The sequence below is a fragment of the Lonchura striata genome, chromosome 10 (genome assembly GCF_050655825.1).
Source record: "Lonchura striata isolate lonStrDom1 chromosome 10, ASM5065582v1, whole genome shotgun sequence".
Classification (NCBI taxonomy): Eukaryota; Metazoa; Chordata; class Aves; order Passeriformes; family Estrildidae; genus Lonchura; species Lonchura striata.
The window spans coordinates 17655040-17671993 of NC_140712.1; positions in this window are offsets into that span (position 1 = coordinate 17655040).

Sequence of the window (16954 nt, forward strand, 5' to 3'; positions counted from 1 at the left end):
AGGAATGATTTAGATTGCCCTGTGACTTATTTTTTCATATTTATTTTCTGGTTTTCTTTTGGTCAGTAAACCTCTTCCTTAAATCAGTTGCTCTATGTTTTGCATTTCTTGCTTACATCCCTGCTGTTCAGCTAATTAATTTCCCTTTAATGAGAGTCATTCAAGTGTCTCACAATATCTTGCTAGGGAGTCCTGTCAGGTCTCTGTGTAGAAATTTATACTCATTTCTGGTGCTTTTGGTGAAAGTGTGCATTACAGCTCTTGGAGATGGTTCATTTCATATTCCTGGGCCACTCCACCCTGTTTTTCTCCCTGTAAATGAGGTGTGAGCTCACTATCACCACACAAGTGGGAGCAAACTCAAGCCTTGATGTGAGGGACATGGGCTTGCATTTCTCCTCTAGCTCTGGCAGGATAAGGAGGTGGTGTCACTGCCTGCTCTTCTCCCTCACACCCTGCATTATATGCTGAAAGACTCAAGTGCCTGGCAGAGAGCTCCTCCCCGGACACATTGCTGTTCCACTCGTGGGTCTGATCACTCTTGGCTTGTCCACAACAAACCGATCCGTGTTCCTCCTGTTCTTCCCAGGATTTATAGTTTGCAATCTCTTTGAGAGTGCAAAGTTTTAGCTGTACCCTCATGACTACAAAGAAGCCTCAACAGAAGAAATTATGGTGTGTGGGGAGGAAGAGAAAAGCTTTTCCCTGTTTTCCAAAGTGACCAGGCTTGGGAAACCAGATAGTCCAGGATGCAAAGGAACAGTGCTATAATTTTTTTCTCCTTACCCCACATACAAAGATGGAAGTGAAAAAAAGTCAAAGTATCTTTGAAAGATAAGTCAAAATAACTTTGAAAGTGTGCTGTGACCTGCTGTGATCCCAATGACCCCATAATCCTCAGTAGGTGGTTCTCCCACAGTAGGTATTTCTCCCTTTGGTAAAACCCTTGTGTTGAACAGGGATGCTACTCACCTCCCCAAGGTCCTGGGGCCATGCTGGGGGTGGATGGTTGGGCACCAGATGGTAGAAATCAGATTTCAGATGTGGCAGATAAGCTGAGATGAAGGCAGAGTGCGCCAGAGCCCGGGAGAGGTTTCTGCGGTGTTTGCACAATTTGAAATAATAACGAAATCTGTAAAACTCTGGGTAGAGCACGACTAGAATAACAGGCTAAATTTGTCAGATGAATAATTTACTAGAAGTGATTGGCCGTGCTCCAAGTGAGATGAGCACCAGCCTGGTTCCAGGCTGAGCAGCCTGGGTGTCTCTGTCCTCAGCTGGGAGCTGGTCCCTCTCCTGCTGCCTGGTCTTTGCTCTGCCATTAAAGCTGGTCTCTAGACAGGATGCCTTTCCCCAGGTCATCGCTGCCCAAGGCTGCAGGGATTCCTGCAGAGCTCCTGGTGCCCTCCAGAAGGCGTCTGCTCTTTAGTTGCAAGGCGCTGCTTTGCAGAGCGGAGGTGGTGGAAGTGGGTGTCTGTCTGTGGCTCCAGGCTCATAGACTCACCCATCCTCTGCCTCTTTCCTTCCTCCAGGCCATGGTGCAGAGCAGAGGGAGGAACAGACACATCTTGACATTTGGGGTGGGAAGGGAGATGAAGTCCCAGCGCAGAGAGGAGATGGTGACTGCAGCCTCAGCGAGCAATTAATGTGATCATGTTTATGAATGCAGATCAGTAATTCCAGGTAAACTCCCCAAGAGCTGTGCTGCAGGCGAACAAAGCCTCCTGCCCACCCAGGAGCCTGCCAGCAGGCCCTGCCTGTGCCAGCACATTCCTGATGTGACTCTAAACTGCTTCATTTCCTGTGCCAGCCTGAACATGCATTGTTTTGTCTCCTATTACCCAGTGCCAGAGCTCCTCTTTGCAGTCTTGGTTGCACCATGTCCTCCTGGACCTCTCTGTTCCCTCCCTGCTAAGGGAGATGATGGTGGGAATGGAATAGGTTAACTCAGAGAAGGCAGCAAGGACCCAGCTTTGCCTGCAGTGGTGATGAGGGATCACTTCATCATCCTGGGCTCTGCAGGCTTCCTGGTGCCTCCCCGTCACCCACCTGTGGTTGGGGAACCTCACCAGGGCTCCTTGAGCTGCTCCCATCACTCTGAGTAGGCTTGTGGCAGGGCTGGTTTGTGCCCACCAGCATCCAGAAGATCAAACAGAAGCTGGGAGGGTCAGAAATAGGTTGGGGTAGTGAGCAATTGCTGGACCTCATTTCCTTTAGAGGAAGAAAGTCTCATCGTGATGGAGCACCTGGAAATACCAGCACCATTCTTTGGTGCAAGGGCCCAGTTGGGGCAGGCAGTGCCGTGTGGCTGAGGTGTCAGCAGCCAGCAGTCTGAGGCCACCAGCACGAGGATGTCAGAGCACAGGCATCGTGTCACTCCCTGGCCTTTGCTGTGATGGGACTTGGAGCACTGCAGCCCTCTTGCTCCATAGCAGAGGCCCAGCACAGGTTCTCCTGCAGGACCCCACCATTGCCATGCTGAGATCCCCATCCTGAGCCCACCTGTACAAAACCTCCAGGAGACTGTGTCCCTCCTGGCTAAGGACAGGGATGGACTGTGTGTGAGAGCACCTGAAGACTGCTCAGTGCTGGAAAGCTGTGCTTGGAAGGCAGAAAACCTTTTCCTTTCCCTCAGAGCACCAAGAACCTCCCTATTCCTCTGACATCTCCTCCAACACTCCATGGGAATTGCCTGTATCCCTCCAGCACGGACAGATCTCCTCTCCAGTCATGTCCTGGGGGGTGTCAGTGCTCTGGGGATGCTGCTGGGGATAAGGAGGGATGGATGCTCCCAGAGCAGGAGGTGAGGGAGGATGATGCTGCCATCCATCTCCCCCCTCGCTCCCCATTTTCTGGCTCGCCCCCAGGAGAGCAGTGAGCAATTATGGTCCACACGGAAGCTTCATTATTGCCCTGTCGTGGCCTCGTTTGATGAGATGCTTTATTGCCAAACTTATTAAAAGTGAAACGTGCGCTTTCTGCGCAGCAATTTCCTGTCTGCAGTGATAAGCCGGGCTCTGCCTGCTGTGTAATAAACAGTTATTTTTATGTACAGCTCTGGCTGGGGTGGCAAGGAAGGGAGAGGGCCTGGCTGGTGTTAATTGCGATGGTTAATGGGATCTATCCTGGGAGCTACGTGTGAGGAGGTGTGTGCCCTTCCCCTGCTCTGTGACAGAGGTGCTCTCCAGCGGTTTTGTGCTCTGGGTGCTGGCACTGGGGACTGTGCAGGGTCTCCTCCCCACAGTGCATGGGAACAAGAAGGCTTAGTCTTGAAAGCTCCTCACCTGCCTCCTCTCAGTCCTCAGTCACAGCCTGAACACATGAGGGACCTGCTGTGCACCCCACTAGTGTGAGACGCCATCCCCTGCAAGGATGGCCCCTCAGCCCCATTGATTGCACCCCTGCAGAGGCTGGAGGGAGCTCCAAAACCTGGGAGCTTCACTTCATCTTCCCCAGATCCTCCCATCTGCCCAAGAGCCTCTCTGTCTGCAGTGGCATTTGCAGGTGATGCTGGTGGCCAAAGCCTGGAGCATCCACGGTGCCACCTCCCACTGTCCCTCCCTGGCAGCAGACAGGTGCTGGAGAGGAGACAGTAAATTCAACAGGCACACTAATGCCACAGAAAACATGTGTCACTGCTGAGCTTGGAGCAGCAAAACTCTGATAAATATCAGCAAAGCTGATAAATATAGTTTCATTTTGTCAGAAACAAAGTGTCCTCATTAGGTGTGCAGTCTGTTTTTTGGTTTAATTACATCTTTTAAATACATTTTGAAAGGAAGCAGCTTTTTAAAATGCAAGGTGTCAGAACTGCACTTACAAAAATCCTGATTGCCTTTTTTTTTATTTTCCAGACCTGGCCAAAGCTATTAGTTCAACTCAAGCCAAAAGTGCGTAACTTTCCCCAATAAACAATTTGTCAGAAAAATTCCTCCTGGCTCTGGGAGATCTGTTTGTTATTTGTCAGCAGTCAAAACCCTGTTGGGCATTTCCCATCTGACTTCTTTTCTTAACAGCATCTTTATTGGTCTGGGAATTAACAGCTGAAGATGTGATACTTGCTATTCATTGCAGTCATCCCAAATGCCACTCATCTCATCAGGCCACGGCTCCACAAAGCAAAAGCCCCTCTCCTTTTCTTCAAGGCACCATTTTTGGGTAACCATAGGGTTTTTCATCCCAGGTTTCTTCCCTTCATCCTCCTGATCCTGCAGCGTGCAATGGTGTCCCCAGGCTTGGAGTCAAGTCCCTATCTCCCGCATCCATCCCCATCCCTGCTGCCCATCTCAGCCTCTTGCTGGGCAAACTCCCTCCACTGCCAGCTCAGACCCTCATTAATTTGTATTGCAGCGTGTGTTGCGGGCTGACGTGTAATTAGAGCTCCTGAAGCCTGTCTCATGCTGTAATTGCCATGACAGGGGCCACAGCATATCCGCTTGTTAATTAGTAAACCACAATATCCCGGGGGCTCGTTGAGAGCCGCCTTAATTGTATTTCAGCTGGAACAGAGGGATAATTACCCTTTGCTAGCACTGCCACTTTTAAATTCTTTAAAAAAAAAAAAAAAAAAAAAAAAAAAAAAAAAAAGAAAAGAAAGGAAAACCCAAATCAAGCTTCTCTGCTGCTTCCCCCTTTGGCTGCCCAGGGACCTGGTTTCATCCCCAGGCTGAAGGGGAAGGGCCGTGGAGCTCAGCAGTGTGGGAACAGGATGCCAAGAGATTTGCCCTGGGACACACTCAAACTGGTGGTGACTGAGCTGCCCCTGCTCCGAGGGCGCTTCTGTGTCCCTGCACATGGGACTCCACTGGGAACCCTGTTTGTGGATGCAGGCTGGCTTGCTGGGCTTGTTTGATGGGAATCCCATCCTGGACAGTGAGCAATGCCTTGGCATTGCCACCAGGCACCTCCACTGACTTGGAGGAACAGCTTGGAGTGTCCAGGCAGGAGTGAGCCAAGGTCTCCCTCCTAAGCTCCCATCAGACAGAGGAGGCTGAATTCCCCTTGGAATGGGAGTGGGAGCTGCTGCAGGAGAGGCTGTGGACCTTGCAGGGCTCAGTGTAACAAGTGTACGTTCCTGCCAAGGGTGTGCTTGTATTCCACACCCCCAACACTCTTAGAGCAACAGCAGGACCTCAGTGTGCTCAGTGCTGGAAATCTCTTCTGCAAACCCTGCAGCAGTGTGGGATCAGCTTGCTTGGCTTTAATGGACCCCAGAGGTGAATTATCTCCCTTCTTGATTCTTTTCTTGTCAAACTTCACCTCACTGGGCAACTGGGAGTCTTCTGGGACCTGGGTAAAGCTTTTTGCTCCCCAGGGAGAATAGCCCTGCAAGGTACGTGTGTGTCTGTGTCTCTTGTAGCGGCCATGGGGGGACCATGGAGCTTTGGTGAGAGATGGAGGTGCTGAGGTGCAGCATCACCCTTCTGTGGGCACCACAGGCTCCAGAGCACCTCTTCAGAGGAGCTGTTGTCTGGTCAAAGATCTTTGGGGAAGATTAACCTGGGAAGAGAACATGACCTGTGACATCCATCCCTTTTCCTGTGCTTCTCCCTGAACCAACACAAAGAACTCAGTCACCATCAGCCCTGCTGATTTTTCAAAAAATCGTATAATGGACAACTGGCCTTTGGTTTGTGAATTGGCATAAATAACTCCTGGCTCTCTCCTGGGAGGCTGCATGGAGGTCAGCCTTGAAGAAAAGATCAGTACAGTGGCTGCAAGCATTAGTAAAAAGACATAACTGAGGCAAAGAGCCTTGAACATAATTACAGCTTAAGAGCTGTGATGGGAACTCAATGACCTGAAGCCATCTCCTGGACTTGAGTGCAATCAACAGATTGACACTGCTGGGTCCTGAAGGCTGGTTTTTGGAAGCCATGCAGTAGGGTTGAATGCCAGAGCAGGCAGCGAAGCAGCACCGGTGCCCGTTCCAAAGAGCAGAGCTAGAAAAGGGTCTCAAATGCCATGGAAGAACCAGATGGAGGCAACCACTGGAACACTCTGCACGTAATTGAGGGCACCTTCAAGGGTGAGCACGGGGTGGCTGCCCACCTCCAGGATGCTCTCCACTGCTGCCATGCAAGTGACTGTCATTAAAGCTGGGGATGGAGTTTATAGCTGAGTAACCACAACAACTTTGCACAAATTAAACAACATACTGTGGGTTAATTAGATTTCTTAGTGCTGCCTCCATTAACCTAACCCTGTCATCTGCTGTCAGAGCCCCTTCAAAATTCATATTCAAGGCATTATGACTGGAAGATATGGATGGCTATGTCTCTCCCTGGGCAGCCTTACCAGTGTGGACATGGATGGCACATGCCACCTTGTCTTCTTGGAAACCCCTTGGTGCAACAGTTTGGACCAAGCAGAGAGGTAGCTGTCCTCCAGGAGTGCAGATGCTGGGCTGGATATCCCAGCTTGTATTTCCCACCTCAGATGATCCTTAAGAAAAAAATAGGTGTTTTTGCAGCAGTCTGTGTCTCATTATCCACAGGGTGCTGTGTGAATGCAAATAAACAAATGAGACCCCTTCAACAACATCTGAGAACGTGGCTCCGTATTTTTAAGCCAATTTCCTTAGACTGTGTCAGGGCCTGTTTTGTGTTTGCCAGACAATTATGTGGCTAATGAGGACAGGCATGGTTACATCAGGCGGGATTAGGAGGAATAAGGCATCAAATGTTGCAGTGCTTAAGACAACTGCTAACTAATGGGGGCTTGGAGGGCACGTCCTGTGGGCAGGTGGTTCCTTTCAGGAATTCTGGTTCTGTTTGGAAGGAGATGGAGCAGGCAGTGGGAAGGCTGGCCAGAAGGTGAGGAAGCTGCCTGGCCCCTGCATGGTGGCCATGGGAAATGAGAAAGCTGGAATATTTAGGGAAAGTAGCATCACACAGCTGACCCTCAGTTTGTCCCAAGAAGGCAGAGACATACATGAGTGCTCTGACAGACCAGGAGGCACCAGCCAAGACCACCCCACAAAGGCAGCAAAAGGGGATCAAAAGCATTGTGGAAGCTGAACCTCACCACTGAGATCACCAAGAAATTGGTATTTTAGCTGAAACCTTCCCATCCTGACTCACTGACAATCAGCACAGGCTCTGTGCAGTATTTCTGCAGGGCTGTGGATGTCTCCCACCCCCCTGAAGAGGGTGAGGAAGGAAAGCAGGGGTGATGCCTGGTGCTGCAGTGAGACCCCACTCCCTGAGTGCCACGGGGACACGTGCACAGCAAGCTGTGACTTTCAGATGCCTCCTCCCAGCCACCTCTCTGCCAGCTCCTCTTCCGCCTGTCTGCCACCACAATCTCCCATCAGTCAATGAACCAGATTCTCCCTTGAGTGCTGGATGGCTGAGCCACTGCTCCCAGCAGGTGCCCTCGGTCATGTTCAGTGGATTCCTACAACTGGGAGAGCAGCCACTGTGACTGTAATGCTGCCCAGAGGGGCTTTGTTTATTCCTCTTTGGACTCTTCTCCTCCTGAAGTCTCATCCCACATTTCAGCTGTGTCTTCTACAAAAACCTCCCAGCTAAGTGAACAAGGACAGGTTCACCTGCAGATGGATGGATGCACAGCCACAACTGTGGCAGAGATGCCTCCACGTGTCCATCTGAAGACCTGAGCAGGAGACTGTCCAGACCCAACAACCTCAAGATGTCAACAACCCTTGAACCACATTTCTGTGCCAACCCTCTGATGCACCCTCTGTTGGATCCCATCACAGCAAGGCACAGACCAGATCATGCCCGGATTCATCTCCCTCTCTTGTCAGTGCCAACAGGGAGCTTAATCTCAGAGCCCAGTGGTTCACCAAGTCATCCTGGAATCCAGGGGTCTAGGAGAAGCACACACAGCTCACACAGCACACACAGAGACACCCTAAACCCTCTTGCTGACTCTGCTCCGTGCCCAGTCCCGGAGTCTCAGCCCAGTCCCAAGCTGTTACCCCAAAATACAGGCCCCAGCACCCCAAGGACCCCTTCCCTGTCCCTGCAGTGGCCACCCCACCTGTGCCTACCACCTGCCTTTCTGGAAGAAGATGACACATGTGCTGAAGAGCTTCCCTTGAGCACAGCCACTGGATTGCTCTCCAGGTAACTAATTTACACCCTAATTGGTGTGGAAACAAATGCCAGAAAGCGCTGGAATACTGAGAAGTGAAGCTCTCCATATTGGTTTCCTTCAGGGAAATAGTCTTAATTAAGTGTCTTGCAAACAGAGATAATTCCCAGCTATGTGTTGAAACAGGAGCCAGGGTGGAGGGTGCAGATGAGACCAGCATCTTCTCCTTTCTAGGTCTGCTTGGCCATTGCAAAGCTGTGGATTCCTCAGACCTCTGTGTCTCCAGGGTTCAGCCAACCCTGCCTGGACCTGCAGGACATCCCCATGGCTTTTGTACCTCCACCTCCTTGTTCCTTAGCCCCAAGAGCACCTTCCCATTTTACCAGCCCATCCTGTACTGACTCTAGGGGAGTCGACACCATCCCTATGATTTCCGGTATTTATATTATGATTGTTCAAGCTTCATATCACTCATTAATCAACCTTGAGCTTTCTGCTGGGGCGCTTTCCATGTGAATTTACTCTGGATAAGCAATTCCATCCCCACTGCCCATGGTAGGTGGTCCCAACCATCCCACACATCTGGCAGCCCTTCAAGCCCTGCTGATGGGAACATGCCAAGAGTGGTTGCACATGCCAAGCAAACTGGAGTGGCCTCATGTTGCTTTTCTGGGCGTGCTGGAGCCCACGGCAATGTGCCAGCACCATGGGAGACACCCAGCAAGCCCTGGCACAGGTGGGAAGGGGACTCTGGGGATGCAAGCTGCAATGGAGAGCTGCTGGACCTGGCACTGCTGCCTTCAGAGCATGGCTGGCATTGAGATGCCCCAGCCCCTTCCCCATGGCCTCGCTGTGCACAGCTGTTCCCTTAGAAATAGCTGTTGCCATGGTTTTCCCAAAGAAAACACATCTCTCCCCCCCTTCCCCACCACCACTCCCCACCGCCTTAACCTTGTGACAGCAGTGATGACGCAGCTCCCTAAGAAAGGCCACTTCACGTAACTATGGTAACAATTAGCTTTCTCTTGGTTTTACCTCGGGGGTGACGCTGGGGAGCAGGACCCAGAGCTGCTCTCCTGGAGCAGGTGCTTCCCCTGGCCTTGCACCCAGAGCCAGGACTGGCAAGTGCCGCAGCATCCCAGGCAGGTGCGTCACTTGGGCATAGGGATGTGTGCAGCCTGCCTTTCTCTCAGGTGCTGGGGACAATCCCCCTGTGTAGCTGGATGCACCCTGGGACCCTACAGAAGCCCTAAAAATCTCAGTTAGGCTCTGCTGGCCTCCAGCAGCGGCTGGCGCGGGGAGATGGCAGGGAGCATCTCCCAAGGCACGGGAATGGTGGGAGCATCTGCATCGCCTGGGCTCACTCTAAAAGCGTGGGGGAAAGAAGGGTGGGAGGCAGCCGGTTGTGCTGGAGAAGGATTGGGAGCCAGCTGGGATTTTGGGGCTGAGAGCATGGCAGGGGCATCCACAGCTTGAATGAGAGGTCTGCAATGGTGCCTCTGCTCCCGGCAGCGGGAGGGTAAACACGGTGCAAAGCCGCTCCTTAGGTACATACAGTCACAGCTGTCGACTGCAGCAACTAAAATAAGCATTTTCCTGCTTTTTATTCCTCTGAGCCCAGCAGAGCCCACTCAGCACTAGGAGAGGAGCTGGAGTCTATTCTTAGCTCTGCAGGGAAGGGAGCAGGAGTCCCTGTGCTGCTGTTGTGCAGGCTTGGGGGCTGCCACATCCCATCCCCTCACGGTCCCCAGGTGGGACCCCTGGCCTCACCCCAGTGTGGCATTGAGGCAGGAAGGACTGCACCCCAACAGGGACAAAGTCCTACTTTTTAGCCAAAGAGGAGTAGGGGAGAGAGTGGGAGGGAGGGAAGCCCCAGCACCTCCCTCAGCATCACTGCAGGATTTGGCATCCCTGAAGGAGAGGCTGCAATGCAGGCTCTGGAAGGAGTCCCTGGTACCTGCTCTTGCAAACTGCTTTTCTGCCTGGGTGTGGGGAGAGTGGGGGACCTCAAGTCACAGCTCCTGCTGCCTCCAGGGATGGGAGTTTTAAGGGGAGTTGAGGAGTCTGAGCTGAGAGTCACCCATTAGCCTGTGCTGTGCCAGGGTCAGACTTGCTTTGCCCAGCCCTAGCCATGAGATTCTGGCACTGCCCACCCCAACAATTCCCACCCCAATATTTCCCACTGTTTTCTAGCTGCAGATCATGGTAGCCAGGGGGTCAGGGAGCCAGTGGCCACCAGCACCACACCATCCCCACATGGCACTGCGGGTCCTGCTTCAAAATGTGGGGGGATTTGGGGTGACCTCCAAGCCAGTCTGCAGGAGCAGCAGGCACAGTGCAGGGAGGAAAGCCCCATGCTGGTCACCCTGTGGCCAGTCCAGCACTCAGCTCTGCTCTCCATCCAGCTCCATGAGGACCAGGGTGGGATGGAGGGCAGGCAGGGATACAGCTGTGCATGGGGGGCCATGGGGAAAAAGCCCCAGCTCCATAGCAACAGGTACTCTGCACGTAATGGAGTCCTTTCCGCTCGGCCTCCGCAGCCGCCAGCCTTATTCACATGGCCATAAATAATTCAATTTTCTCATTCACACACATGAATGCTGCGGGCCGGGACTCCGGGTGCACTCAGCCTCCATCTGTCTGGGGGGGAAGGGGGAGCCAGGGCCTGATAATAGACTCCAGCATTTATTTAACATGGATGAGTGTGGCCAGATGGCCTGGGGACAGGAGGAGGGGACGGGGAGGTGGGAGGTGCTGCTGGCACCCTGAGCCTCCCCTGGATGAGAAGGGGAGGAGAGCAGGGGACTGTTGTGGGGATGAGCTCGAAATCAACTCTGGGACCTTCAAACCAGCCTTGGAGTTGTGGACTTTTGGACTGAGAGTGGGTTAGGCAAGCTCAGGCAGACCTTCTCTCACTGAGCCTTTGTTGCATTTCCAGCAGGGAAGAAGGACTGGCAGAAGCGCTGTGCTGTGCTGAGAGTTGCCCTGATCCCTGGTGAGACTGGGAGCAGGGGCATCAATCCATGACTGAGATCATTTAGCAGGCAATGGTGAAGGGCAAGGGATGCTGTCAGTCACCATCATGTCCCACACTGCCAGACAAGGGCCAGCAGTCCCCAAAATAACACCAGAGAATAACAACCCCAGTGATGGAGACACGTGTCAGCGTGCTGGTGCAATTAGCAGGCTCCGGGCCATCCCCTGGCAGTGGGACAACGGGCCTGGCAGGAGAACACGAGGGAATTAGCAGGGTTAAGAGGCTGTGCTGGAAAAGCCTCGGTGCCAAGGAGCTGGTGTCTGCTGCTTGCACAAGCTGTGCCAGGTTAGAAGGTGAGGGATGTTGGCTACTGCCTGGTGGCAACAGTTCCTCACCTTTCCTCCCTGTGGCTTGGGTAGAGTTCATCCTAAAGCCTGCCAAGGGTTTGATCAAAGCTGGCACCTTCATCCCCTCTCTGTGTTTGACCAGAGGGAGCCAGAACACAGCGACATGCTGAGCCTTGGGTGGGCTCAGAGCCTGACAGGGAAACACAGACCGGCGAGGAGCCTCGAAGGTGGAATTGCTCACTTCATCCTAACTCCCTCTCCCATACCCAAAGGGTTGGGCTCCTCATCACCACAGCAAGGTCCCAGCTTCATTCCCCACCCAGAGAAATCCCTGTTGGAGATCCCATCCTTGTGTAAGACCCTGGCAAACAGACATTTAGCTTCAAGCTCCTGCACCATCTCCAACTGAAGCTTACAAAGCTGGCAGAGGGAATTTGGGTGATGCCAGAAGGAGGGTCAAGGAAGAAGCCCTGGCTCTGGCAGCGATATCCATCAGCAGCAGCGTTGGAAGAGTTTTCCCTGAGGGAATGGGGGAGGTGGAAGCGCTTGCCGGGGGGAGCTGGGAGCGTAACCAGCTCATCTGCTGGCATTCCCCGGTTCCGCGACGTACTGGGCTGGGACACGTGTGTGTATGTGTATATTTGGGTGCCCTCGCACACAGGCAAGAGTTCCCTCCTGGTTACATGCTGCTCTCGCAGGATTTCGGAGCAGTAAAAGACGTTGGCTGCATGGTACATCCCTGGATCATCGGGCACAGCCGGCAGCTACTCCACAACTCCTCCCGGGCGTGCAACCCCCGCCTGCTCCGTGTGTTCATCTGCACGAACCAGACCCCCCACCCGTGCCTGTTCAGCTCTGCTTGCACCTTTTAGAGACACTAGAAAAACAGGCAGCCCTCACCCTACCCATCTAATATTAAATTAGCTCCTGCTTTCCGTGGCTGCTGCTCCAGCAGCTCCTGCCCACACAACCTGTGGGAAGGGGGTGAGCCTGACCTTGGGAGCCAGCCCCCCAGCAGCTCTCTGCTACAGACGCTGCATCCTGCTCTGAGCATCTTCCAGGGAGCTGCCCACAGAGCAGCAGCCTCAGCTTCCCCAAAGCTCTCCAAAGGCAGGCGGGTGCAGCCAGGGCTGCCCTGTGCCACGCTGGGGTGCTGAGCACAGCCACAGCTCCCCAGTTCACTGGCTGCACCCACAGCAGCAGGGGGGGCAGAAGTGACAGAGCACCACAGGGGGCTGTGGGTGTTCCCCCCAGATCTCCCAGGCCATGTGCCAAGAGGTAGGTCCAGGCTGTGTCCCTGCACTTCTCCTGCTGCCAGGTGGGCAAATGCCAAGACCTCCCAGACAGAAATTTCCACCCGTCAGACAATTCATATTTTGCTTCTTCCACCCAAAACCCAGGCCCAGCCTGAGCTCTCCGCATCTTTTGAGGGACAGATGGCAGAAACATGCTGCTGCTTATTCCTTCAGCTCCCAGCAGGAGCAGGACATGGACAGCCCAACTCCAGTTGGGATCCAGGGGCAGCTGCATCACTGGATTTGCTCAGGTCCTCAAGGGTGGACCACAGAGTCACTGCAGCATGGACCACTTCCCCACCTGTCCCATGTGCCCAGGAAGGCTGCAGAGGCAGCTTGCTGTGGGGTTTGTCCTGGTTGTTTTGCTCCCATGGCAGTCAGCCCTGTGTTACCAGTGGCTCTGTAGCTGTGGGGGTCCATGCAGGCTCCAGGGGATCTGGATCTGCAGGCAGCTGTGGGCTCGGAAAGACCTCCCAGGATGGCTTGGTGGGAGCTACTGAGGAGTTTGGTGACTTGCAGGGTCACCACTGGAGTATGTCCGGTGGGAAGGGACACAGCCTTCCTCTGACTTGGAATACACACACCAATCCCTGCATGCACATCTCCACCCTGCTCTTCTGCAAGCCTCTCACAGGTCCCAGACCCTTTTTCTGCCTTGTTCACTGCCTGCACATCCAAGTGACACCAAACAGAGGCACTTACCTGCTGCCTGCCCCATGGGAACTGAAAGGACAGTGGGACAAAGCCCTTAGGACAGGGCAGAGTTGGTCCTTCTTCCCCCACAAGGTAAGGAGGACAGCTCCTCTCCTTCTCCTGCCTGCTCCCTCAGCATGCACCGTGACTCCTGGCATCACCCAGGGCCCCTCAGGGCTTGGCCACGGTGGGTTTTGGGCACCAGCTCTCAGGGTCCCCTTGGTGAGGACCACAGCAGCGACAAGGTTTATTCCAGGGAGCTGGCATAGAAGGAAAGCAAATGCCCAGTGGTGGGCATCTTCTGAGGTGGTCTGGGAATGCCGGCTGGCAAGGGATGAAGACGCTGCAGACCCCCACAGCTCCCAGGCAGGAGCATCCCTGCCCCTTCAGCTAGGGAGGGACCTGCCACCTCAGGGGGTTTGTTGTCCCAGGGGTGGTTCTCTTGTTCTGCCCAAGCTGGGGGCACCCATCCAGGCTTTGGATCCCCAGGGCTCCCTTCAGGCTGCAGCCCTGAATACTGCCAGCGGCGCTGGGGGCTGCAGCCCGCCGGGGTCCCCGGTGGGACGGGGGGGCACGGAGCGCAGCCTTACCTTGGCGGAGCCGCTACAGGGAAGGGATACGGGACCCAGCTTGGGACGGTCCCGGGAGAGCTGCAGTGGTGGAGGCAGGGGATGCAGGGATGAGGTGACACGGACGGGACGGGATGCGGCGGGCGGGCGGGCGGATGGATGGCTGGTTTGGGGGCTGCAGGTCTCCCCGCTCTCAGGTGCGGAGACAATAGCCAGGGCTCCTGTTGCAGCTGCAGACTGTCTCTTTAAACCCCTCATCAGCCCACAGGTGGCCCTGTCACCACCGTGGTCATCCATGACGTCATCGGGAGGGAGGGAAGGGGAGGAGGAGGAGGAGGAGGGGGGAGAAACGCGATCCCCTCCACAGCAAAAGTCCCCGAGCGCCCATGGCAACAGATTGCAAATGTCACTGCGCATCAGCCGGGAGGAGGCTGCCGGGCTGCCCCCCACGGGGCTGTCACGCCACGGGTGGCACGGGGGACACGGGGCTGTCACCGGCACGGATGGCACGGGGTGGGCAGAGCTGTCGCCCTGTGACGGGGCTGTTGTAGGGGACAGGGTTGTCGCCCCGGGTGGCACGGCGGGGACAGGATGGTGGATGGGTGGGGACAGGGCTGTAGCTGGGGGTGGGCAGCTCCGGCTCTCAGACGGGCTGTGGAGCCCTTGGGGGCCTCCCTAGCCCGGACCCTGCAGCAGGGGTAGGTGCTGCTGTGCTGGTCACGGCTCGTCCCCTGCGATCCTGATCCCTGATCCCCAGCAGTGACACCCACCCACAACCATCCCGTGGGCACCCCGAGAGGAGCAGGCACCCCAGGGAGCCCCATCTCCTGCCCCTCTGATCCTACAAGGGGCTCTTTTGCAAAAGCCAGGAAAATTTTGGAGGGTGTTTAAAGCAGGTTTTGACTTCAAGCAGAGACAACTGGTGGTGTGGAACAAGAAAAGGGGGCCCAGCCCTGAACCCATGGATGCCAGACTCGTGGACCACATCCCAGTGGCGGTGATTCCATTAACAGCCTCTAAAATTTGTCCAGTTCCACTCCAAAATGAGCTTCTGCTACCAGTTAAAACCAGAGCAAGGGACGTTTTGGTGACAAAGGAAGATTTCCTTAGAGCTGTGAAGGTCCACCAGTGCTGCATCCTGCAAACTTGGCTTTGATGGAGCCTCATCCCACTGAGACCTGCCCAGCTGGGGAGGCGGGGGACAAGTCCTGGCTCTGCTGGATAGGACCTGTTCCCCCCTCTATGAAAATGTATGAATATGAACATGAATCGCCCTGCAATGGGAGCCCCAAATTCTGCAAATGTGAATCAAGTCACTCCTCAGGTGTGGGGAAGAATCAAATATTTAATTACATCCTTGTTTTTTTGGAGAGATGAGATACACCTAAGGACTCCTTGTGTTTCCTTTGCTTCTTTCTCACACCAACAAGATTTTTCTCCCATCTGGTTGCTGTAATGATCTTTAGAATGCTTCACCCTAAAAAGGACTCCATGGAGGCAGCCAGTTCCCACAGAACAGCCTCACTAATCCCTGCATACCCAGGGGTTTGGGGAGCACCTCAGGGCTGCAGCATTCCTTCCTCACACCAGGATCCTGTGCAAATTTCACCATCTCATTTTAAATATTAAGAAAAAAAAAAAATAGGGGTGATTTTCTTTTCCCCTGCCCTCAGCTCGATGAAGAAGTCGGCAGCCACCAAGCCCTGTGGCTGTGAGAAGGGGTTGGCTCAGCACTTGGAGGATTTTCTTCCTCCAAAGCGTCCCTGTGAGGAGATGGTCCAAATTTTCCCACAGGGATTTCATGTTGGGGGTCATATCTGGCTGGGGGCAGCCAGGGTGGGAGCAGCCCCCCCACCCCTGCAACCTCCCCAGCACTGTTCTCCTCACACGCCCTCTCCAATCCTGGGAAAGCAGCCACAGGATCCAGGGATGGGAAGCTCTTGAGAAACAGCCAAAACAACAACAGCAGAAGGGTCCTTGCTTCAGGAACAGGAAAAAAACATCCAAAGCAGCCCAAATGAGCTGCATTATATTATTTTCTCTTTTTTAAAAAAAATTAACCCATCTGTTTGCTCTGGAGAAATCAGCTGGAGGTGGATGTGGCACTGGCAGGGCGCTGCTGGGGCTGGTGATGCCACAAAGGCACGGAGCATCTCTTTCCTTGGCACGCTGCTGAAGGGACTGCCACCAAAAGCAGCCCAGTGACATCCAAAGGCACGGACCCACAGTGGCCCTGCAAGGCTGGAGGAGCCCTGCAGCCCCCAGCAACACGAGCAGCCAGTGCCCCTCAGTCCCCCAGCAGCATCCACACCAGCCCCGGTGTCAGAGCTCTGGGTGTCAGGCTGGGGCTCGCCCCGTTCCTCTGGCCAGGGACACGCAGAGGGACACCCCACCTGTGTCCCCGCCCAGGAGGATGGGGACAGCCATGTCACCCCCATCGCTGGACCCCACAAAATGCTGTGGGAGGTAGGAAATGTCCCAGGAGTCCTGAGCCCTCAGCCACCCCCTGGCTGGGGGTCTGGCACTGTGACCCCACATCTCCTGCCTGCCCCCAGGCCGAGATAAACCAGGAGTAACTTTGTCCCCAGCCTAGTGCCTGCCCTGAGATTTATTGCACAAGATTCAAATCCCTGCCACTGGCTGGAACCGGCCCAGCGAGGTTCTTGCGATGGGGCTGAGCGGTGAACAGGTTGTGGGGTGAAGCTCTCAGCCCTGGCAGCACCAATTGCTGCTGCATTAGCGGCTCTTTTGTCCGGCGAGGGGCTGAGGAGCTGCCTTTCCCTTCGCTTTGCCGCTTGTTTTCCTGCCAGCTGCTGTGTGGTTGGATGTTCCCCGGTATTTGGCTTGATCCTATTAAGGTGGATCTCAATTAATTAGGCAGGAGGCAGGGAGACAAAGAGGGACGCCGGGGCCATTCGTTTTAGTCTTGTCATCAGGCAGGGGAGAGCGGGCAGGGACGGGATGAGGCTTTGGGGCACCAAACCACTGCGAGAGGGGAACGGGGCACGCAGC